Below are 8,804 nucleotides of genomic sequence, written 5' to 3'. Positions count from 1 at the left end.
GTAAGGCAAAAAAAAAAAAAAAAAAAAATATATATATATATATATAGTTATATATATATAGTTATATCTATTAGTGAGGATGGTTGAGAAAACTAGATAAGGTATAAAAAATTCATAATAGGGACCAGGAAATCCAATTTCCCTCCTGCTCTCATTTCCTGAGAGACAGGCGAGTCTCTGAGCACACCGGATAGCCCACGCGTCTTCTTTCTTCTGTCTGTAACTATCTGTCTATCTACATCTATCTATCTATCTACCTACCCACCTCTTGACCCATAGCTCCAGTAGGAATGAGATTTTATACATATCCAGACTTTTTTCAGCCTAGTTATACAATGGCTCCCTTTTTATTTGGCTTGTGTGAAAGATGAGTGATGTTCACTGATTAGTTAACCCGGAATGCAGGAAGTTTCTGGCGACGATTCAATGCAGTCTGGCACAGCGCTGAACACAGCCTTTCGAAACCCCAGGACTGCAGCTAACCCCTGGTTCTGCCCCTGAACCATGCACCCTACCTGCCTTTCCCCTCAGGCCTGGCCCCAGCCCCACTCACTCCCTGATCTGGACAACTCCGGAATCTGCTGGTCCCCCAGCCCCTTTGCATGGGTTCCAGCCGTGGCAGTGGGTTCCACCCACTGCTTTTTAGAGCAGGAGCTCAGGGTCTCACTGTCAACACTTGATGGAAAAGATCCCTTGTCTCCTACCTCCTGTTTCTTCCCTGGAAATGCAGACGTTTCACTGATCCTTCTTGAACACCTTGTTTCTGGTTGACGTGTAAACATATTTCCTTCTCTTAACAAGTTTCCTTCAAACTTCCTCAACTAAGACTCATTGGTCAGTTTCCTGTGCTAAGAAATGATGGCTGCTGGGGAACACGATAGGAGCCTGATGTGGTGGCTGCCCTAAAGGGGTTTAAATCTAGTCAGAAAAACAGGTTTGTAGACAACTGACAGCGCATAAAGGGCCCATCAGTGACTTCACTTTATTGGTTCTACCCAAGAACCATGATTCTCTTAGCCAAGCAGGGCAGAGCAAGGGGAACGGCTGCAGGCTGAGAAAGCAGAGGTTGCTGCCCACCTGCCCAGGTGGCCCCAGCTCCACTGCATCTCAGGCTCCAAGTTAATGACTCTACCCCACGTGTCATGGGATCCAAATGCTGCTGTCTGTAGCATCTTGCAAAGTGCTTCTCGTCATTGCTGTATCCATATCTTCTCTTTTCAGTCTCAGATACTATAATTCTCCCGTGAATTCATCCTGCCCTGGACAGCTCTAGGACTTTCACGGGATCTCACTGAACCTCTCCTGTCTAAGGCCTTTGTTTTTTCCCCCCAACATTAATACTTATAACAGTGCATTGTTCACGCCTACATTCCAATTTGAATGACTTGTACCTTCTAGCCAGGTGGATTTCTATATTTTTTAAAAGCTAATTCTCTGCTCCCGTATTATCTAGTTTTCCCATCAAGACTTAATTTGGAGGTTTGCCATGAGTTGCTTAAATCCCAGAGAGAGAAGGGGAATTGCCACAGCCCACTCTAATTTTCTGTTGACATTCAGACTTATTCCCATTTTAATGAATCTTAATTTTGATTTTTCACAGCCTACACAGTATTACAGCATCACAATTTGCACTTGTTGTGAACTGACTACTTCTACAGAGAAAGTTACCCCAGCATAAACACCTACACTCTCTCACACACTGGTCATATTCTCCGATTGTCTAAAATGCTATCATTCTTTTTTCTCCTCATATCATTAATTTTTCTCAGATCTAAATTCTCATGCCTAGGTTTCTAAATTCTTCATTTTTACATTTCTGTAACGATGTATCCAACAGCAATGGACTAAAATTGTCCCCTAAGCACAGCAAGAAGGCACAATGTGAGTATAAAACAGTTTTTCTTGTGCTATGAGCACACTATACAGATGTATAAAATCAGTACGTACCTTACGAAAGTCTGTCTCCCACTTGCCTCAGCACCTCAAAGCCAAGTCCACATGTGTTTATAAGCTGTTGTTACAGTTGACTGAACTCCTCTCTGAAGCAGGGAGAGTCGGGTTAGGGAAAAGCGCCTCCCACAGCATTCAGGGCCACTGGTTCCATGCTAGATTTAAAAAAAGAAAAATGATGAGTCATTCCCTTATCGTGCTACAACTGGTTAATATCTTTTCAAGGTCGGCAATTAAAAATTAAATACAAAATTTCAGATTGATTGGACCCTTTCTGCCAGTGAGTATTGAAGTATGGCTTTTTTTTCCTTCAGTTTTTTTTTAAACTTTTTTTCTTTTTTAATTGAAGTTAATTTACAATGTTGTATTGGTTTCAGGTGTACAGCAAAGTGATTCAATCATACATATTTACATATATATACATATATATATTCTTTCTCAGATTCTTTTCCCTTATAAATTACTACAAAATATTGAGAAGAGTTCCCTGTGTTATACAGCACATCCTTGTTGGTTATCTATTTTATATATAGTAGTGTGTATATGTTACTCCCAAACTCCTGATTTATCCCTCCCCAACATTTCCCCTTTGGTAACCATAAGTTTTTTTTTTTTTTTCTAGGTCTGTGGGTCTATTTCTGTTTTGTAAATAGATTCCACATAAAAGCAATATATTATCATATGGCATCTGTCTTTCTCTGTCTGACTTACTTCACTTAATATGATAATCTCTGGGTCCATCCACGTTGCTGCAAATGGCATTATTTCATTTTTTTTTACATAATTTATTTTATTATTATTTTTTTATTGGGGTATAGATGTTTTACAATGTTGTGTTACTTTCTACTGTGCAGCGAAGTGGAATTCCCTGTGCTCTGCAGCAAGCTCTCATTAGTTACCTATTTTATATATATTAGTGTATATATGTCAATCCCAATCTCCCAATTCATCCCACCTTCCCTTTCCCCTCTTTGGTGTCCATAAGTTTGTTCTCTACATCTGTGTCTCTCTATTTCTGCCTTGCAAACAGGTTCATCTGTACCATTTTTCTAGATTCCACATATATGCGTTAATATATCATATTTGTTTTTCTCTTTCTGACCTACTTCACTCTGTATGACAGTCTATAGGTCCATCCATGTCTCTACAAATGGCCTCATCTTGTTCATTTTTATGGCTGAGTAATATTCTGTTGTGTATATGTACCACATCTTCTTCTTTATCCATTCATCTGTTGATGGACCTTTAGGTTGCTACCATGTCTTCGCTATTTTAAATAGTGTTGCCATAAACGTAACATTTTTTTTTTTTTTTGGCTGTGTTGGGTCTTCGTTGCTGCAGGCGGGCTTTCTCTAGTTGTGGCGAGCGGGGACTACTTGGACTTTTCATTGAAGAGGCTTCTCAATAAAGAAGTCTTCTGCTCCCCCTGAATCAGTAAGACGGGTCAAGTGGGTCCCTGGTGTTCCCTCCTCATCCTCTGTGGAAGCCCGGCCACCATTTCCTTGTCCTGGGCCCACCTCACTCTGGCTGCCTTACTTGCTTCTTCCCCTGAGCCAAGGGGTTAGCACCGTCTGCACAGTGTTTCTGTTGCCCCACACCCTAAAGTGTGCAGCCCTGGGATTCATGACATGGCCCTTCATACCTCTCTCATCTTTCTCCCTTGGGCGGTGACTCCAACTTCTTGACAGTCTTCTTCAACCCTGAGAAAACCATTTCAGAGTCTACGATTCTCCTCTTTTCTGCTTCCTGGTTTCCTGGTCTCTCTCTCTGGGACCTGAAATAAACCTGGATCAACTTGAACTCCCATCTCCCTGACTCCTAACTTGCGCTCCATGCTTGCACCCCTAACTTGCAGCATGGCATGATCCACATGCTGTAATGTCTGGGAATGAACTTCCCTGATGACTTAAAGTCACTTTGAAATCTATCCAAAATAATACGTTTGACTGACAGAACAAGAATGGAGAGATCATGACATATGATAATGGAAAACAAAGCTTTTTGGTATCCACGTGGTGGGTTCATATGAGTTCATTTTATACATCTTTAAACTTTTCTGCATGTATGAAACTTTTTATAATAATATGTTAGGGAAATGTGATATTTATTAAAATATTCCACCAATCTGGAAATCATAAAGTACAAAGAGAAAAAACACACACAGCACCACCGACTAAAGATAATAAAATTTTAGCAAATACACTTTCAGCTTATGTATACATATAGAAGTATGGACAAATGGATAATTATTTGGAAAAGGATATAATAACATCAAAACGTATTCTGTAATAGGGAATTCCCTGGTAGTTCAGTGGTTAGGACTCCATGCTTCCACTGCAGGGGGCACGGGTTCGATCCCTGGTTGGGGAACTAAGATCCTGCAAGCCGCGCAGTACAGCCAAAAAAACGAACAAACAAACAATAAACGTATTTTGTAATATATAATTTTTACTTATGTTGTCATGGGGCCCTTTGTTTTCAAAGTATAGTTGTACTCAAACTGCAATCACTGAAGAGCTTATCATCGTGTGAAAGTTCCATAAGCACTCAGCACCACGAGGGCCAGGAGGGTGTGCTTTGTGATTACTGTTAAATTCTTCACTCCTTGAATATCATGGCTGGACATGCAAGCGATGAATTAGCATTTGCTGAATAAATGAAAGAATGTCCCTATGCTTTATAAAGATGTGGGTGTTGTTGTTAATCTTTTTATTTATATGTAAGTCTCCTGAATCTCTTTAAGTCATTTTTTTTTGGTTCATGATTTTTGTTTCACATGATTTCAGGTAGTTTTGATCTTGAACTGTTCTCCTCTTACCTTCAAAGAGAAACATTAACTAAGATATATACTAGGTATAATGATGGAACATCATTTCCTTGGTTTTGTATGACTTTCTTCAAAATTCTGAGAGCCATGTCCTCAAAATTTGTAGATTATTTTTTCCTGAACAGCTTTTCCTCTGTCTCTTCCTCCCCGCCCCACTGCCCCCATCTCTGTTTAGAAACATCTCATTCATCCCCGAAACAGTACCACATTCTTCTGAAGGGCAGCTGGTCTCATGTCCCCCTACACGTGCTACCAGAATATTTTCTGATGTGTTGCTGTCATTGTGCTCCTCTTGGATCAAAGGCCCTGCACTGTGCTCTGCGGGATCCATGTACTCCAGGCTCCAGTGTGGCTCTCAGCCCAAGCTCTAAGTACAACCACGAAATTCAATCAAGTAGAGAATTCCAGACTGGGTCTAAGTAAATCAAAATTTTGCTGAAAAATTACAACTTGGGTAAAACTGGTACAATTCTTCCTCATAGTCGATTTTTATAAAATACCTTGAGAATCAGGATGTTACATTAGTATTCAGAAATACTCACAGAGGTGAAGGTCAATGTCCCTGCGATGCCAGGCACTATTTTTCTTGGTCCTCTGATCTCAGTGCCCAAAACACTAAACAGTCCACTTACTTTTTCAAATGCAGGGAGGTAACGGTTTGTTGTTCTTTCTCGGGTCAGCGTCATCTTGACATCCTTTTGATCAGGTGCGTTCACTGGCAAAAGCGTGATCATCTCACCCAAATCTGTCACACCTTCTGAATACATATCAATCCTGAAAAACAAAATGACCAAATTGTCAAATGTCTCCTGCCTTAGATTTTATAGTTTGAGAATGGATAAGAGTGGGACATCAGGAGGTGATAAAAGTAATTCTCCTCCACTGGGTGCATTTTTCTATGTCAGTCATTCAGTTATGAGTTTTACTAATTTTAACATTTCATTCTAGAACAAAGCCATTAAGGTAGACATATGTCTAATATTTTGGTTATACACAAATCAAATATAGGGACGAAGCACACCAGTGACCCATCCAGAGTCAGAGACAAGAGGGAAATGGGTGAATCACTACAGGTAACCACTGAGACCACACATGGGGTTTGCCATGTCTGTTGTGGTGTGTTCTGTACACAGTGTGATGTGTTAGTACCACCTCAGTCATGTCCAGAGAGAGTCCTGGCACCACGGTCCCAGTCACATCCCTCTCCCTGTCCCATCCTGTTACACCACCAGGACCATTTAGATGCCCAATATCAGTAGTTCCTCCAACTATTTCCCACAGAACATGACTCCACAACCGTCTCCACATACGGTTGCCTGGCTCCGGCCTTGTTTGCATTTCTCAAGACTCCACCCAAAATATATCGTGAGGAGACTTCCCTGGTGGTTCAGTGGTAAAGAATCCGCCTCACAATGCAGAGGGCGCGGTTTGATCCGTGGTCAGGGAACTAAGATCCCGCATGTGGAGGGGCAACTAAGCCCTAGCGCCACAACTAGAGAGCCTGCATACCACAAACTACAGAGCGCACCACTCTGGAACCTGTGCGCCACAACTAGAGAGAGAAAACCTGCACATCACAACGTAAGATCCTATGTGGCACAGCTAAGACCTGATGCAGCCAAAAATAAAATAAATAAATAAGTAATAAGTAAATCTTTAAAAAAAACAAAATATATCGTGAAATAGTGCAATTCTTCACACAGTTTCAACAATGTATATTCCGGGTGATTTTTTGTTTTTGTTCCATACAGGGCTTCCTATAGGAGTTTTTTAAAGTAAGACTTTATTGAAATATATTCACATGATATCATTTTCATCCTTTAAATTGTACTATCATTCTGAAACCATCACCACATTCTAATTCCAGAACATTATTTTTATCATTTTATCCAAAAGGAAATCCAGTACCCTTGACAGTCACTCTCCAATTCCTCCACATTCCAGCCCCAGGTAACCACTCAACTACTTTCTATTTCTATGGATTTGAGCATCTGGACATTTCATACATTTGGAATCATACAGTATGTGGCCTTTTGTGTCCGGTGTTTTTCATTTAGTACTTTTCAAAGTTCATTCATGTTGTCACATGTATTGGTACTTTACTCTTGTTCATGGCTAAAAATATTCCTTGTATGGATGTACCACCCTTTGTTCATCAGTTCATCAGTTGTTGGACATTTTGTTTGCTTCCACTTTTTGAATATTATGATCAACATTGCTGTGCACTTTTGTGTACAAGTTTTAGTGTGGATGTATTTTTGACTCTCCTGGGTATATACTTAGAAGTGGAATTGCTGAGTCATATGGTAACTATATGTTTGACTTTCTGAGTAACTGTTCACAGTTCATTACATGATTTTAGTATCAGTCATGTGGCCCCATCACAACAGAGAACAAATTTCCCTCAAATATGCCTGTATTGAATAAATCTGGCTGCTTCAGACTTACAGTAAAATGTTCCAGATAATCCTGGCATCTAGAGGACCAGCCTTTGTTTACTCTGTCAAGTGGTCAGTCCATATAAAGGACTGATAAATTAGGTTCCTGGTCATTATACTAAAATTTCTGAAACTTAAGAATCAATTCCTTTAGATCCTTCCCTTTCCATTCTTTATCCTCTAGACACTCAGACACTTTGTCCCTTGTCTCTAGCTGTTGGTGAGTGTCCAGCCTGAGCTCCTGGAGTCATGGTTCCAGCATCCTCCTGGCTTTATAGTTCACCTGTGTTTGGAAACCTCTGTCACTGTACTATATCCGTGGACCACATCCTCTTTCATAAGCTCTTGGTTCCACTCCAAGTTCCACTCTTCCCTCATCTCATAGGTCTCTGCTGTACTCAGTTATACCCACTAAGGTCTATACTGCTGTCGGTCATGATCCGTGTGAGCACACCCTGATCACTCAGAGAAGGACCTAGATCGTTCCTATTAATCATTGATGAAAGAACAGGAAAAGTACCGTACAGGGCTCTCTCTTTCATGTCTTTCCCATAGAGGTCGTATTTGGTGGCAATGTAGCTGAGAATGGCTCTGGTCTGCACCAGCTTCATCCCATCAGTTCCAACCATGGGCACTTGCTGGAACATCAAACTCCCTTCTTTTGAAAGAAATAGAGTGAAGTATTTGATGAATTATACCCTTCGAGGATGAAAAAATGTTGAAATAACTGCAGATATAAAATGAAACACTAAAATGATCTGGACCGCTTAAGCAGGATGGCATTTGGTTTTAGCTTGCTATAGTCCTTCTTTTGCCTATCAATCTGCCTTTTACTTTTGAACTTATTATTTCATCTCTCTTTTTATTTCCCATTCAGCTACATGGGAGGTCCCTTTTAATTCTGTGTCAATTTGTCTTCATGGATATTTTAGAAAGAAGTTGGAAGAAGCTGCAGTAGGTTGCCATTTCAAATGGGAAGTTCTCAAGTAAGTCTCACATCATATAAGGCAGGTTTTGAGAGATTTCTATGTGGAGGACCCTTTCCCTGCTCACCAATTCCGCAATACTGCTAGGATGTTACCTTGTCAAACTTGCCAGAGAAAAGAATTGAAGGCAACTGCTGGGCCTGTTTCTCCCCTCTTCTTTCTAATGCATTTTTTTCCTTGGGTGGGAGGGCTGTGTGGCATCCTGAACTGATACAGTCACTCACGGTGCAGAAAGGCAGGGAGTGCACAGAGAGGGCATTCACAGGGCACCAGGGCGGGCTCCTTTAGCAAATACTCAGAGTTCCAGCCCCTCCTAGTCCTGAGTGAGCTGCAAGACCTGCTCAAGAAGCCCTACCCCTTACCTTTAACCATGCTTCTCCCTCTCCACTGACCCCACTCCCACCATGCACACACATGGCATTGCTGGGGTTCAAACGTCAACTTATGACTTGTACTAGATCCTCCCATCAGAGGAATTTAGTTTCTTGGTCTTACCATTTCTTAACTTATCCAAGTCTCCTGGAGTTTCCATAAATATCTCTTCAAACTGGAAAGCAGAAATAGTGAATTTTTATGATTTCATCCTGCAGCATTATTGAGTGT

At 40.9% G+C, this 8,804-nt stretch overlaps 1 protein-coding gene and 1 pseudogene across 1 annotated transcript in view; both read right to left on the bottom strand.

Annotated features, from left to right (window-relative positions):
- Positions 1-2,052, bottom strand: part of LOC112406855 (glutathione S-transferase A2) — a 17,730-nt gene extending 15,678 nt beyond the window's left edge. The window contains exon 1 of the mRNA XM_024755871.1: positions 1,948-2,052. The gene's annotated coding sequence lies outside the window, so the exon portion shown is untranslated. The remainder of the gene's footprint in view (positions 1-1,947) is intronic.
- LOC112406843 (max dimerization protein 1-like) overlaps positions 1-7,844 on the bottom strand; it is a 10,704-nt pseudogene extending 2,860 nt beyond the window's left edge.
- Between the last annotated feature and the right edge of the window lie 960 nt (positions 7,845-8,804).

This window comes from Neophocaena asiaeorientalis, unplaced genomic scaffold (assembly GCF_003031525.2).
Source record: "Neophocaena asiaeorientalis asiaeorientalis breed wild unplaced genomic scaffold, Neophocaena_asiaeorientalis_V1.1 scaffold962, whole genome shotgun sequence".
NCBI classification, from domain to species: domain Eukaryota; kingdom Metazoa; phylum Chordata; class Mammalia; order Artiodactyla; family Phocoenidae; genus Neophocaena; species Neophocaena asiaeorientalis.
Note: the sequence above shows the minus strand (reverse complement) of the source record. Positions and strands in the feature narration are given on the sequence as shown.